Here is a 16,279-nt window from a genome sequence, read left to right as displayed (position 1 = left end):
ACATTTAAAAGAACACGGCCCACTTAATACTTAAAGCTTTTAAATATCCCTTCCTCTAATGCATATTAGATGTATCTTTCCATTTCCACATAATGACTGGAAATCAGTGTGGCTGCTCTGTTTATCTGGAACACAGAGTATGCTTGTATTTACCGCACGGCCCAGAGTATCTGCAGCAACATCAGAGGCCAGTGTTTACTATAAATGTACCGTCAGTACAGATAATACAAGCACAGCCAGCTAAGAACCCTCATACTGGAGTCCAGCGCCCGCAGGGGAACACATTACCTCTCATTTCCTTATAAAATGTGCACCAACTGAAGTGTTAGCGAGGACGGCCTGACACTGAAAATGTTGCTTTACATTACAGCCTCAGGAATCATCTCCAAGATGGAAACTTTTTCACACTTTGAAAACAGACTTTCGTTCTGCTGAGCAAATCCCCTGGAAAATGTTATAGCTAAAGCTGAAGGTCTGCCTGAGAAGAGCACCGATTAACATTTAGCCTGCAGTAAGGTCATCACAGTCACATAGTAATCGATATAATCCCATTTAAGAACAGACCCAGTTTTAGATTATCCCCATTACTCAAGATCAAAAGAACTTATTCAGGCTGAGACCAATAGTTTCACATTTTGATGTTAGAAAGAACAGAACTAGCTGCAGCCTAATGATTCATATTATATAAACATCTGTAAACAAAGGTGAATCAATAAAAAAAATCTGTATTCTATGTAATATGTTTGAGAATTATTAGAACTCCCTGAACCCCTAAACCTGCTGGGGGGTTTGAATGACATGTCTTTAAAAAATTACTGAAGTTACACCATTTATCAGACAGAAACCTTAAAAACTAAAAGAATTTTCAATTTCTAGCTCAGCCTGAACTATTCGTGTGTGACGTGGTTCTATGTTTTAAATGGAGATATTTCATCAAAATCACTTTAGTCTACATGTCTCTGTAAAAAAAATGATTAAATATACCAAAATAAATGGCTGGGAGCACTGTTCCCTCTAAGCTGCGCGCCTGCGCAATTGCGCACTGCTGACACGGTCTCCGTGCACAGAAAATCTGCGCGCACAAAAAAAAAAAAAAAAATCCAACCTAAATTGAAAATAAAATAAACACATAATAATTCATTCTGTGCTATTTTTCAGTGTGAGTCAGTGAGTGACCAGTGACTGGCTGCTGCAGCCAATGATGCGATTCACATACGTATTTACCATAGACTGTATATAATGGTATTTACGCAGCCAATCAACGTCAGGCGTCCTTATGTGCAGCCACCGTTGTTCTCATAGATATGAATGAGTAGATAGGACACGCCCCTTTGAGCTGCGTGCTACAGCGAGGCTAAGCTAGTGGGGGCAAAGTTTCAGTGCATTCCGTTGATGTAGACGGCGTGAAAACGGAAACAACAAGTATGCCGGCTCACTGTGCTGCAAATTACACACTACGTTGTACGATTGAGACAAGGAAACTTGGAATGACTTTTCATAGGTAAGAATAGTTTTTGGCTCTTTTTTCATTATGAAACCTTGTTGAGAGCTTCCAGTTTATGAGAGCTAACTAGTTAGCCACTAGCAAAACACTAAGGCGAGCTAGCAGCTTGACAACCAAATACCAGACGATTAATAGTAGCTGTAGTATAGTTGTACAAGCAGTAGTAGTAATACTAAAAGTACAAGCAGCAGCAGTGTAAAATAGCTGTTAGAGTCGTAGAAGTAGTATCAGCATTTGTAATAGTATTACAATTTGTAGTAGCAGTGCCAGTATCAGCAGCACTACTAGTAGTAGTCACATTGCTATTACTACCACCAATACTACCAATAGTAGTTATAAAGCCTAACTCATGTATATCCAGATTACCATCTATGTTCTTCCTCCAAACCCATTTTATGATTGGGATTACAGGCAGTTCTTTAGGACTGCTCTCAAATAATTGAAATGTTACTAAACAAGGTTATACTTATCAAATTAAATAGCTCTGGTCTCCAGTATATTGGCGAATTCGGTTATTTGCACTTAATTTATTAGCATGATTTCTTTTTTAATATGTTGTGTACAGACTTACTTACTTTTCTGTCTACTTTTCTTACTCCATGTAGGTTTCCCAGAGACTATGGGTTGAGGAGGAAGTGGAAGTTTGTCGGCTTAGACCTGGTGTCATTCCATCAGTGTTAAACTTCCCGGCTCATCTTGGAAGAGTACGTGCCAGAAAGACCACGACCAAGCAGCCTTGAGATCTTAGGCAGCGTCTCCCTGAGGTGGGTGTCAGCGGTGTTCACGGTCAGGTCTGTGGTAATCCCGTCAAAAAACAAAACAGAAAAAAATCTAGATTATAAATCAACATGTAACCAAAGCACTCTGAGTATAACGCCATAGTATAGGATGTAGTTCAGAAAATGTCAAAGTATAGTATGCTTTACTCAAGAATAACATAGTATGGCCTGTAGTTCATAGTACAGCATGTTGGCAAGAAAAAAAAAACAAAACGTAGATTATTATGTGGTTCAAAAGTCGCAAAATGATAGGATGTTGCCTAAAATTGTCATGTATGATATGTGGTTCAAAACATGTCATAGTGCAATATATTGTCAGAATAGTATGTAATTCAAGAAAACATCAGAGTATAATATGTCATCTAAAAAATGCCATAGAATAATATTTCATTGCACAAGTAAAAGTATAGTAACTTTTAAAACTGTTCAAATTCTTATAATATGTTGCTAAAAAACAACAAAAAAAACTAAGACAAAAAAGGTCAGTAATATGTCAATTAAAAAAGCCTATAGTATAGCATGTCGCCCAACAAACATCATAGTATAGCATGTCGCTCTAAAAATGTCAGAGTATAGCCTTTAGTCTACAGCTGTCAGTAGGTGAGGAGAAACACAAAAACAGTCCAAACGCTGGTTTCCAGAGGGTTAGACGAGAATTTATTTGAAAGAGGAAGTTTACAACAACACAACATGTGAGGGGTTTAAAAACAAATGGGTGTTAGTAAAATAAAAATAAATAAACAGAACTAAAAGTGAACTTCATGTTGACATTGATGGGCATTCCAACCAGGAACAAAGTAAAAGATAATCAATACGGAAAAAAAACTCTTCCTGTTCACCTCTTCAAGCCCAAAAACACACCGCAGTAGCACCCTAAACTAAAACTACCAATGGGTTCCCTGTTTTCCTTTCTGAACAATTCAAAGGTCCCTCTCTATCTCCCTACACATCCACCAACCACTGGAACACATCTCCAAAGTTCTGCTGGGCCAGCTCAGCTTCCCCTCAGAAGAAGTGCCGCCACCTGCCAGATGAAGGAGCCTTTTGAGAGGCAGCTGGCATCGTGATTGGACTGTTCTTTGGTCTGTTCCAATCCAGCTTCAGCTCCAGAGACGTCAGGCGGGACGAGTCAACGGAGGCCGGGTGGACGAAGGCATGCAGCTGAGTACAATCCAGAAAACAACTGAGGAGGAGTGCAGGGCCAGAACAAGCAGAGTAGCATCGTATGTCTCTTAGAAAACATCATAGTATAGCCTTTGGGATGAAACAACGCCATAATATACATGGTATATTGTACAAATAACAAGTCAAAGGAAAGAGACATCAACTGTAGAATTGTAGTAATTCTGGGCTGACTGATTTACTGATTATCAGTATTTTATTTTTTACTGATTTACGGTAATAAATACATTGAAAAATGGTGCTACTTTGGCTCTGAACCTTTATCTACCTGTGGTTGCTCTGTCTTCTGGAGTGATTTGATTGGTTATACGTCAAGAATAAAACTCCTTTAACATCTGTAAACAAAACAACAACGTATCAACAAACTTTTGTTAGTTTGTGTTCTTCGAAGTTTAACTCCAAGATTTTAAATACTTTTATTTACTGCAAATGAATATCTACTCCAAATGTCTCACTAATTATCATTATCAGCCTTAAAAACCCACAAAACACCCCTTTATACTTGACCACACTTAGTACAGTCCGGTTCCCCCTTCTATAAATCTGCTTGGAGTCTTCCACTTCCTGTTTGTCAAAGTGGCCTTCTACCTGGACAGGTTTTGTTGGAGCTCATGCAACAAACATTTTGGGTAACTGCACTTTAATATGGATGGATGACACTGAATTAGAGTCTGTATTAATGAGACTGAGTTAAGATGTGTAGCTCTGTCATTAAATAGGAAATTAGTTCTCAGAATTCACAGAGAAAAGTCTGAAATGTTTGCTAGGTTAGCGTCCCACATGTTCTTTGGCTCAGCTAAAGCTAACTCTCTCCAACTTCTGGATCTCTTGAGTTGCTTGTTAAAATATCTTGCTATAGGTGCTGAAGCTCAGAAAGTCTGAGATGTTTGTTCAAAATAAGCTCATTCTCAAGTCTTATCTGAACTGTCCTCTTTTGTTTGAACTTTCCCTAAACTTAGGAGTTAATGACAGAGCAGCACATCCAGACTCAGTCTCATTTATGTAGAGATTAAACTTCAGTGTCATTCATTGATGTTAAAGTGCAGTTTTTCAAATGTTTGTTGCACATGCTCCCGACCAAACCAGTCCAGGTGGAAGACGATGTGAAGAGAAAGCTCCAGAGGATGAATATCACACATTTACGTTGGAAATAAATGTCCTTTAATTAGACATTGTCATGCAAAAGTTGGATTTCCCTTTAATGATGTTCAAATCTTTGAGTGTTTTGTTGATGTTGGTTTCTAAATGTTTTCTGACACTCGGCCCCAAAGATTAAAACCTTCTACGGCTCACAAGCTGCAACAATTCACACATTATCAACTATCTTTCTGACTAAACTAAGATAAAAAGTGAAAAACTGCCTGATTCCTGCATCATGAATGTAAATCTTTTTGGTTTTTATGACAGTAAACTGAATATATTTGGGTTTGACATTTTATAAACTAAAACAAGAAATGAATTACTGGAGAAAACAACAGATTAATGGACAAAGAAAATGTGTTTTCTAACATATATGGCTGAATTACTCCAATATTACAAGATACATACAATTTTAATTCAATTTTATTTATATAACACCAATTACAGGTCAAATTGTCTCAAGACTTTATTTTTATATTTTTTTGTTATATTTAAAATATGACAAAGTAAGAAATTTAAACCTCTTGACTAATCCAATTTATTATTTAGTTTTTAAGAGACTAATTGACAATTAAAACTTTCTCCACTAAAACTAATAAACATGAGGTCAAATAGAAGGAACAGTTTTAAATACTGCAGTCCCACGACGACAAGAATAAAGTTTGTCAACAAAAACAAAATCTGCTGGTGGATTCCATTAAAGTCCTAATAAATGATAATAAAGTGTGATACTAAAGGTTTGTGATGCTAAAAATGTCAAAGTAAAGATATCAAGTTGAACATCTGGATGGTGGTTGATAAAAGTTGACCTTCATTTCTCTAGAGCGACTCCATGGATTTTATGGATGGTGGTTAAAGACCTGCTCTTCTAGTGGTCTTCCTTCTCGTGGCTGTAAAAAGTCAGTCCATCCTGACCGACTTCAACACCTCTTCATGACAACTTGTTCTGCCTCCGACCTGGTGGAAACTCCAGAAACTCGGGAAAACCCGTGGAGACTCGAAGAACTCGTGGAGACTCGAAAAACTCATCGGGCGGGGGAAGGTGTGGTGGGTGGTGGGGGGAGGTGGGGGAGTAGAGGGGGGAGGCCGCCACCTACCTCCCCGCCTACTCTCCGCCCTGACTCCACCCAGACTCCGCCTTGGCTCCACCCATGTGGTCACTTCAGGAACTACGATGCCAAAGGGACGACGAATTTATGTCTTTTCATCTGATCTGTAGCTCAGTGAGTTAAGGATTTGCCTATGGAGCTGCAGGTCGCTGGTTCAAGACCAGACACTTCTTAAATTTTCTCAAAATCCTGACAAGGACAAAGAAAGAAAAAGGCCGGTGTCGGGTCTCGAACCTGCGACCTACCGCTTGGTAGTCTGTCTCTTATCCCCCTGAGCTACTCGCTCAGATACTAATTATTCTTTTTTTTGCGCATTTATCATCTATTTTTTGTCGTTTTTTGAGTTTTTTTTTAACTCGAGTCTCGTCTCGACCGTTTTTGTGAGGAGGTTGGACTTCAGCCTTTGTGCTGGAGGGTTGAACCCTCAGTTCCAAGAATTTCCAAGCCCCCAGACCTCCCAAGTCCTCAGGACCTGAGCTTTCACACAGTCTGAGGGCTGAAATTTTCTAAGTCCCACAGTAGTTCTCTGTTAGTTTGAACCTTCAGACAGTCCAAGGACTGATATCTTCTAAGTTCCTGAGTAGTTCTCTGTTCATTTGAACCTTCAGACAGTCTGAGGACTGAAATCTTAAAAGTTTCTCAGTACTTCTCTGTTCGTTTGAACCTTCAGACAGTCTGAGGACTGAAATCTTTAAAGTTTCTCAGTACTTCTCTGTTAGTTTGAACTTTCTAGTTAACAGAAGCCTTAAAACTTGTGACCATGAGTCTTGATTTCACATTTAGACCATCCATCTGAGTTCTTCTCAGACCTTCACCTGTGGGTTTTTTAGAAATCCTCAACAAACTTTGATTCTCTTCACTGAACAGTAAAGTTTGTGGAGATCAGAAGGTAACATTAGTTTGATCGATGCCTTCAACTACTAGTAGACTTTATCTGGAAAGCAGTTTTCTGAAATGAGTTCTTAGTAAATCTGTCCACAATCAAACCAAGAACATAGAAAGAGGAAATGTTTGAAGAAACAACTTGATGTTTTCATTTTAGACTAGAAAACGCTTTAAGACCTTCATCTGTTTTTGCTCTTTTTGATCGTTTTATTGTTTCTTCTGTTTAATTTGATCATCTAAAGTTTAACTGGTGTCTTTTCAAATGTTTTGTCTTTAGTTTGATTCTTCTTAAATGTTTAGTTTTGCTCTTTTCTCACCTTTTATTCTGTTCTAATGTCTGATCTGATTTCGAAATGTTTTGTCTTTTTAATGTTTAATTGTTGTTTTTTCAAATGTTTATCGGCTTGTTTGAAAAATTTCCTTTCCCCGTGTTTAATTTTTCGATTAAATCTTTAAGGTTTTTCTTTTCAAATGTTTTACCACCTTTTAATGTTTAATTTTCTTTTTAAATGTTTAATTGTATTTTCTGTTTAATTCCCATTTAAAGTTTTATTGTCTTTAAGATTTAATTTTGTAATTAAACATTTAATTTTTTAATTAAATGTTTTGTCTTTTTAAAGGTTTAATAATTTAATTAAATGTTGAAGATTCTTCTTGTTTAATTGTATTTTTTAAATGTTTAATTATCTAAAATATTTCATCTTTAATGTTTAATATTTTAGTTTTAAAACATTTTGTTTAATTTCATAATTGCATGTTTTGTATCTTCTCTTTATCTAATTAAATATTTTGTTTAATATAATTTAATTGTATTTAATGTTTAGTTTTCTTTTAAAAAGTTTCATTGTATTAAATGTTTTTTCCTTTGAATTAATTGATGTTTTTAATGTAGTTTATTTCTTTAATTTTTTTTTTTGTCAAAATTTTAACCCCAACCTTGAAAATGAAATAAACCCTTAAATCACAATGAAAATACTTCTGTTGTCACAATCATGAGTTAGTCAATTATTCAGTTTATCAATTCAACTTTATTTGTTTACACCTTTCACACAGATGACAAAACTAAACAAGCAAAGAGAAGAAACTATGATTAAAACTCAAATGTATTAAAAAAAAAAAGATTTAACATGGTAATAAAATCTGTTGTGTCCAGGGGATGGAGGGAGTTTATTGAAGTCTTCTTGGGCTCACATGGGAAATCATTTAAAATATAAACTTGATATTCAGTCTAAGGAAACTGGAAACTGCAGAGCGACACAAGAACCAACAACATCTCCTGTTTTCTCCTTTAATGAGTCGACTCTTCTTGTGCTTTCAGACCAAAGAACTACAGACTCTTCACAACCTGCTCAAACTCTTGGTACATGACCTCACCACACGGGTCAAGAAGGTTTCCATCTCATTTCTACTCTGAAGCTCACCTTCTCCTGCTCAAACTGCTGACAAATGTTTCTGCTGCTCTAAAGTCTGGTCTCCAGAACTTCCTAAAAACTCTCAAAGTCTCTTCTGCTTGCAGGTTGCTTTGTAGAACCTGTTGCAGAAAACCTCATAACCACATGGAGGAGCCTCAAGATAGTCGTCCAAATGAAAACCATACAAAAACCAAACTAGTCACAACCCAAACGCTAAAGTCTCCTGCAGCCTACCAGAGAACCTCTGAGAACAGAGAATCAGGACAGGAACTCTTACCTTCTGGACAACCAACGCTGGTTCACAAACAAGAATACAGAATGTGTCTGACCAAAAACCTCTGAAGACTCACTACAGCCAAGATAAAGACACAACTCAGCTGCACCAAATCCACTAATCACTGCACACATTAGCACCATGTGCTAACTGTGGCTAAAGAACCACATTTACCAAGACAACTATCCAGTACAAAGCCCTAAAACACACCAAGAAACACATTAAAGACGATTTTACTGCTGGAAGCTGCAAGCCAACGCCTAAAGAACAACTAAAGCAACGGAGCCAAACCCGGTTCAGTGGTGAAGAGAAGCAGAGGAAATGTTTGTCTGCAGCTAAATAAAGCAGGAAGACACTGAGCTGCTCAGGTGTTCCTGATAACACCAAGCAGCCACCTGGACAGCCAATAGGAACACAGCTTACTGGAAGTCCAGAGGGCTGGGTTAGTGAAGGAAATTTAGTTTAAAGTTGAAGCAGAAAGTTAACAAAGAAAGTTGAAAACCACCTTCTGATACCTGAAATCTCTGAGTTTTCACACAAAGAACACCTGAACATGTCAAACTGGTTCCATAGTAGAACCATCATTGTAAAAACGTCATAGTATGGTGTGTTGCTCAAAAAACATTAGGACCCGGCTGTCAGGGGACAAACATGTAAGAAACATGAGAACAGAGAGAACCCAACCAGTAGGTCACAGTTTATCATCCCCCAGTCATCTCCTGAAGTCCATATGGTGAGAGACATCAGTATCTGGTTGTTAATTTACCAGAGGATGCTTATAATCATGCTGATGTGGTCATAGACTCTACAGTATTAGTGACTCAATAAATGCTTAAGTTGTTTAGTTTTTTTTTTTTAATGCCTTTTAGTTTTTAATAAACATTTATATAATGGCCAATATGTAATCAATAAATGGCCTTTGCCTATCTAAAGAAAAACTCAGAACTCTGATATGCTAACACTAAATAAATCAACAAATACATGCATACACACATAAATAAGTTAATACATTAACTGTGTTAAGATAAGATTGAGATGGGAAAAAATGTCTGTAGAATTTCTTTGTCCAGTATTCTGCATTCAGTTGTTTATGTTTTTGCAGAATCCAGTATTGCACACTGGTTGGTCATTACATTTTATTTCATTAGTATGGTTTCACTGTTTAAAATGATGCCACTTCTGTTCAGGCAGAACCTGTGATCATAAAACAAAACAAAACTTTTGGTTTCATGTTAATAAAGCACTTAAATCTTTAGGTATGGCTAAATGCTTTTTTCAAAATTAAAGATATCACTCCTTAGGTGGTAGTGACCCCAAGTTCAGTAAAGTTGGAAAGATATTCACAGATTCACACTTCCAGCATCAATAACTCATTAGATATAGGTTGTCAAACATAAACGGTGCCTCTTTCCCATTGTTGCAAGGCAGACAATGTGCTACAAGCCCAGTTTTATCAAAAGTAGCTGTCTTTCAAGCTACAGGAATAACATTGGTGTCTATGGAGTGAACAGGGTCCGTCTGCAATTTGCAAAACTGCTGCAACAGTAAAGAGAGACAAATATTCAATAACTTCACTCTTATACATTGTAGTGTCACTAAAATCACTGCAGCCTTCAACTGGCTCCTGTTGACAAAGTGTTTTAACAGAAATGTAAATGCTGTAATTTGATTCTTTTAATGAACCATGTAACTTGAATGGATGTGATGCTGGTGTGACCACAGTGAACACGTCTGATGTTGCTCACAGTGGTCCAAGGGACGCTCAGGGAGTTTGTGTTTGCTCAGACTCAGGAAAAATTACAGGGAATATTGGCTGGGAGTAACCAGATTCTGTGAAAGACAAAAAAATGTTGCGCTCATCAGCACAAATGAAAAGCCATGGCTCTTGGACGTGCAGCCAAACGTGGCAAAAGTTCATAGAGTTTTTAGATGAACTGCAGGCTGTGCTGCATATAGGGCAGAGAGGTGAGGGCAGAGGAGATTGAAAAATGAAGGTTAAAGTCTGGGCTTGAAAGACAATGTAGATGTTAAGGTCAAACACATCCACAGAAAAAATAACTTAATTCCTGGATATTTCCTAGAATAAAACTCACTCAAATGACTGTGTATTGTGAAAGGGGTCACAGACAGACAAAGGAAGTGATTCGATAGGATGATGAAGTCCTGTCTTCTGAGAGTAAGTACAAAAATGCTTTAAAAAGCATTTACTATAAATGTAGAATATTTTTCATACACGTCAAAGCTGCGGTCGAGTCTGATTTATCACTGATCAAACATCGTCACCTTGTCTGTTACAGCACATTTACCATCACCCGAAGGAACAAGTGTGATTCACTTTTAAATTTATTGGCTTCAGTCAGCTTTGTCTAATGACAGCTGCTTGCTGCACGTTCTGAGATTCTTCACGTGATTCACAGGAAGTACAGCAATATGAGTGCTCTGTGTATAATTTGAAATTAATGAGGGCTTGACGATGAGTCCTGACAGGGTTCTAACCTGAAGCAGTCTAATGAAGGAGTCACTTTGCGTCATAACCTCCATCATAAATAAGCATTGAATAAGATGCCACAGCTGTAACTTAAAATAAAAATACTGATGCTTTTATTTACTGTCATCTATAAAAACACAAATTTAAAATAGTTTTCTTTTAATACAATTTTTGATTAAATCAATAATGAAAAAGTAGTCACTGGATGAAAATATATACAGCAGAAACATGTTTTGATCCAGTCCAATATGACATATTTAATACATTTAGGGTGTAGTACTGGGAAACAGTAGAAGGAAAACCTGTAAAGTAATATTTAGAATGCTGTTTACTGTTGCAATGCATATAAAAAACACAGTCAGATACAGTAAAGTAATAGTTTGGTGAGAGACATTTTTTGGATAGATTACTGGAATGTGGGTTAAAGGGCTGATGATTCACAAATTGTGGGGTGTTGTCACTTATGGAAGATGTGTATTAGTAAAGTTATGTAGGTGAATCACATATAATCATTTTTTTCACATTTCTGATCACTTTCTCTGAGCGTCTAGTCTTTAGATCTCAGGCTTTCCCCAAAAATATGCTAGCTTTTCTCTTCAGAGAAAATATTTCAATTGTAAAATACATTAAACTCTAAAATTTTTTACTGGCACTGTACAATAAAGGTGTCTAGCATTTACAGCGATATCATGTAGTATAGAAGTAGCTATATCATAAGTATAGAAGAAGAAAACATGAACTAGAGATGTTTCTTACTCGTCCATATTTTCTTCTTCTATACTTATACTGTTATTTCATAAATATAATGTGAAGTACTTATTTATTTCACAATGTTCTGGCAGTGCCGAATCATCACTTTTCTTCCCCCAGTTAGTCTAAATAAAAGCGTCTCCTCTATCCTGGTGTAATGACCTGCATATTAAAGCTCAAATGGAATAAACACCATGCTGTAGCTCTGTCTCTTCTCAGTAGCATTATGCAGACTGAAGGCAAATGAAGCCATATCAGCTTTTCTTCACTGTCTCTAAAATCCAGAATCAAATTAAACTATTTCTCCTCACATATGAAACTCTTAATGACCAAGCTCCATTTATCTTAAAGACTTTATTTACTATATAATCCTAACAGAGTACTTTGCTCTCATACTGCAGGTTTACTTGTGGTCCCTGTGTTTTTTAAAAAACAGAAGGGGAGTCAGAGCCTTCAGTTATCAGGCTCCTCTGTTGTAGAACCAGCACTGAGCTCTCTGCTCTCCTCTATCTTTTTCCAAACATATATATGCCACTATTACATGTCACTATAGCTTGATGTTTTGTCCTCTCTGTACGCGTCTCTGGATCTGGAGCTACATGTTTCTGATCTGCAGTCACTGGCCTCACTGACCTCTAAAGTACTGTTCTTTCTGTGTTGTTTCCCGTCACCCCAACCAGTCAAGGCTGATGGCTGCCCTCCCTGAGCATGGTTCTGCTGAAATTTTTTTATTTTCTTTCCAGTAATGGGAGTTTGTTTTTTTTCCCTTCTCACAGTCGCCAATGCTTGCTCAAGGGAAATTCTAAGGAAACTTTAGATCTGTGAGTTTCATTCTCTAAGTGTATGGTCTTCACCTTACAGTCCATATATAACTGAAAGTGAATTGAATTTAATTGAACTATCATATTTGATCTGATCCAAATGCAACAAGAGGGAGCCTAAATAATGAGCCAAAACAAGTTAACTTTATCTATTTGTTTAGAAGATGACATTAGGCAACCTTTCTTTGATATTAGATTTTTACACTTCTCATACATCCTATTTTAATTTATTGCATGCATTGTCTTGTTGCATGTCTTTAAGAAGATGCTATAAATATTTAACCACTATGATAAAATTCAAAAGAAAATTACCAATGTTGAATACCTGCTGTGTAGATTTTGTAAAGAAAAGAGCAGGTAGTCTGATAATTACTTCCAAAGCTGCATCTCATAGAACTTGCTACATTATCTCTCACACATAACATAGTTTTACACTCAGGGTAGAAATACACACGAAAGTACTGCATATGCTATCAGTAACAGTCCGCGACACATATTGTGCATCAGTTACATAAAAATAGCTTCTATATATTTCTCTGGCTCTACTGAAAAACTAATTACCTGTTTTCCTTCTGTAACGTTTCAGTTATTTCCGAATAGCCATGTGTATGTCGCAGTTATATGACGTCACCGCTACTGGCTCCCTGCTCGTCATTCATTGGCTGCGACATTAAATGTCCTCCCCTGATTGGTCGGCGGCGTCGCTCTGCTATTGGCTGGTTTCACGCACTGACAATTTGAAAATCGGTGTTTTGAGGTTGAGAAGCAGCAGCAGGACGGAAACACAAAGATAAGGACAATTTTTATTAAAAAATAAAAAGGTAAGCGATGCCTTTTAATTTTTCCTGTAACTACAGTTAACTTTTTATTCGGTTCTTGTTGTCAAGTTTAGTTGTTAGAGTTTAATTAATAATATCACGGCGTTTGATTGAGTGAAGCGCAGCTGTGGTGGCGTTACATTGAGTTCAGGCTGGTGAAATCATAGCTGTGTTTCCTATTTTGCACACAAAAAGGGTGATTTCTGTCCAATTCACGTAGATCTTCATCTGCTTTCATCCTGATCAAGAAGTTAAAACATTCAAATACACAGAACTTTATATCCGTGGAGATAACAAAGAGATGTCGTTGTGCAATGTTTTTTTTAACCATCGAAATTGTTGTAGTTTATAGTGTAATAAGTCATGACATTTATGAGTATAGACAATATTATGATATTGCTTGTGTGTTTAGGCTGCATGTGTTTGGTTTGTATGATATCCTTGTGTGTGTTTGGAAAACTAGACAGTAATTAATGTGACTTACATGTGGGTTTTGCATGTAAAATAAAGAAATTATCTGTTTCTCAATCATCCTAGGGGCTGTCAACTTTAAATGCAATCCTCATGAATTAAATCAAGCCATTGTGATGCATCAATGTAGGACTGCAGTTAGTTCTTGGAAAGTGGAAAACTGCATAGTTGAATGAGTTGAATTGGTCTTTTAGAGCTTTATCAACCAATAAAACTGGAAAAAAAAACAGGATTGATTATAATCTAATGCCCAGAGCAGCTAAAATATTACAGAAATATGAGGAAAATTACTCTGAGAAGCTGACCAGTTTTTTTTTTTTTAACACTCTGGCAACTGTTTAAAGCATTACCTGAAACTGCAGACAAAGTGATATTCACTGATTAATGTAAAGTGTTCTGTATGGCACCAAGCTGCTGCGATGTTCGCTGGAGAGGACGGAGCCCAGCTGCAGGGCTGTGTGACGGTGGAGCAGCTCAACAGCTCCGGTCAGGCCACCAGGAGGCAGGTCATCCGCAAAGCCTCCGTTATTCTGGGCCGGAATGAGTTCCAGGAGATCCTCCTCCGAGTCCACGACGGGAAAATCCCTCAAAACTACCACCTAAAAGAGTTCAAACTGTTCACCAAGTTCGTCAGAGATGGAAGTGCACCGTCAAACTGCTCCCTGAAAAACATCCAGCTGCTCCTCTCCAACTGTCCTCCCGACCAGCTGCGCCTCTTCCTCAAAACCCTGAGCATCAAGCACCAGGCCTGGCAGAGCAGCAAACCCCTGACTGGCCGAGAGAAGCTCAGAGCCGGTCTGCCTCGCAGCTTTGAGGCCATCAGCCCCTTGCAGCAAAAAGACATCCAGAAGGTCAATGAGTTGAGGAGTAAAGTGCCTCCTAAAGGGTTGACTGACCGCACCAATAAGACGACTGTGGCAGGAACAGGACAGCAGGTCAAACGGTCCAGGAGTGACTGTAACTTCAGCCCAGTGAGTTTTACACACAGCCCCTAGACACCACTCTTAAATTGGTTATTGAAGTTGCTGCATGTCTTAAGAGTGCAGCAAACTGATGCATTACATCTCCTTGGATCAATAATGCTCCATAATTCTACCTTCTTATCGATCTCTCCACCTCTCTCTGTCCGAGTTGAAAAAGATGCATCAACACATTTGTGGGCTATTTCAGGTGAAGGCCAACCCAAATAAGAAGCCCATCCTTTCTTCCATCTCGGAAGCTAAATAAGGAACAAGCTGCTGTTCTGAGTGCAGTGCTGAGTGGCAAGAATGTCTTCTTTACTGGAAGTGCAGGTAGAAAATAACTAGCTGTCTAAAACAGACATTCTTGGATTCATTTTTCATAACTGTCTTATAAAATCATATGCTGCATGCTGCATGTAATGCTATTTATAACACATGTTGGAGGATTTTTTTTTGTCTTTATTTGATGTTTAAATTTCCTCCTGACTACTGATGTCTCTTTTAATAAGCAGCACTTGTGTGAATTTGCCTGCTCTTGACTGTGTTTATTTTCAGGAACAGGAAAGTCCTTCTTGCTCAAGAGAATCATTGGATCTCTCCCACCAAAGAGCACCTTTGCCACAGCCAGCACAGGAGTGGCTGCATGTCACATTGGAGGAACAACGATTACACAACTTTGCTGGTCAGTCATTCAATGTGCCCCTGAAGATCAAATCTATTTTCCATCAGTTGGTCTGTTTTATAAAAAGCACAGAGTCGGTACTGAAGAATACAAACAGACTAACTGGTCAATTTGCAGGTTTCAGTTCAGGTTTATCCTAAACATAGACTGTGAAATGGGCAGAAACACAGATGTTCCTTTGCTGTCTAAAAAGAGAACAGCACATAGTGGAATCCTAACATTTATTTTCATTTCTGATTAATGTAATAAAGCACATTTACTGAAGAACTGTCATTAAGTAGAATTTTGAGGTTTATTTTACTTGAGTGTTTAAATTTTGTGCTACTTTTTATGCATTTCAGATGTCTATGAGTTGTTAGCAGCTGAACTTAGTAACTTAGCAGCTGATTTTTCCATCTGAAATTCTCACATGGTTTTGTTTCAATAAATGTTCAAATGATCCAATATCTCAGCAAAAATTAAAGAAATGAGGAAACTAAAACTGATGTATGTATCAAAATTTGTTTTTTTCTTCTTTCCTTCCCATTAATCACCTGATGAGCCCTCAGATTTATCTGCTGTCCCTGAATATAAAACTAGATATTAGGCTGTTCAAATCTGCAGCAGCTACAACAGTAAAATGCAGCTTCACTATTACTAATCTAATGAGGTCATATATATATATATATATATATATTATATATATATATATATATATATATATATATATATATATATATATATATATATATATATTATATATACATACATATATATACATATATATATAATATAATATATATATAATATATATAATATATATATATATATATATATATATATATATACATATATATACATATATATATATAATATATATATATATATATATATATTAATACATCAGTTATGCAGTTATCTATATAACTATACACACACACACACACATTTACTTTGCTACATTTAATCACATACTTTTACTTACTATCTTTTGCTTAAATAGACTATCTTTACATTGCTGTA

General features: G+C 37.0%; 1 long non-coding RNA gene across 1 annotated transcript; it reads left to right on the top strand.

The window, feature by feature from the left end:
• The first annotated feature begins 1,424 nt into the window (after positions 1-1,424).
• On the top strand, positions 1,425-3,485 carry LOC129349868 (uncharacterized). Its single transcript, XR_008603048.1, has 3 exons — positions 1,425-1,501; positions 2,110-2,268; positions 3,210-3,485. It is a non-coding gene; the product is annotated as an uncharacterized LOC129349868 (long non-coding RNA).
• Positions 3,486-16,279: the final 12,794 nt, after the last annotated feature.

The sequence above is a fragment of the Amphiprion ocellaris genome, chromosome 10 (genome assembly GCF_022539595.1).
Source record: "Amphiprion ocellaris isolate individual 3 ecotype Okinawa chromosome 10, ASM2253959v1, whole genome shotgun sequence".
Taxonomy (NCBI): domain Eukaryota; kingdom Metazoa; phylum Chordata; class Actinopteri; family Pomacentridae; genus Amphiprion; species Amphiprion ocellaris.
Note: the sequence above shows the minus strand (reverse complement) of the source record. Positions and strands in the feature narration are given on the sequence as shown.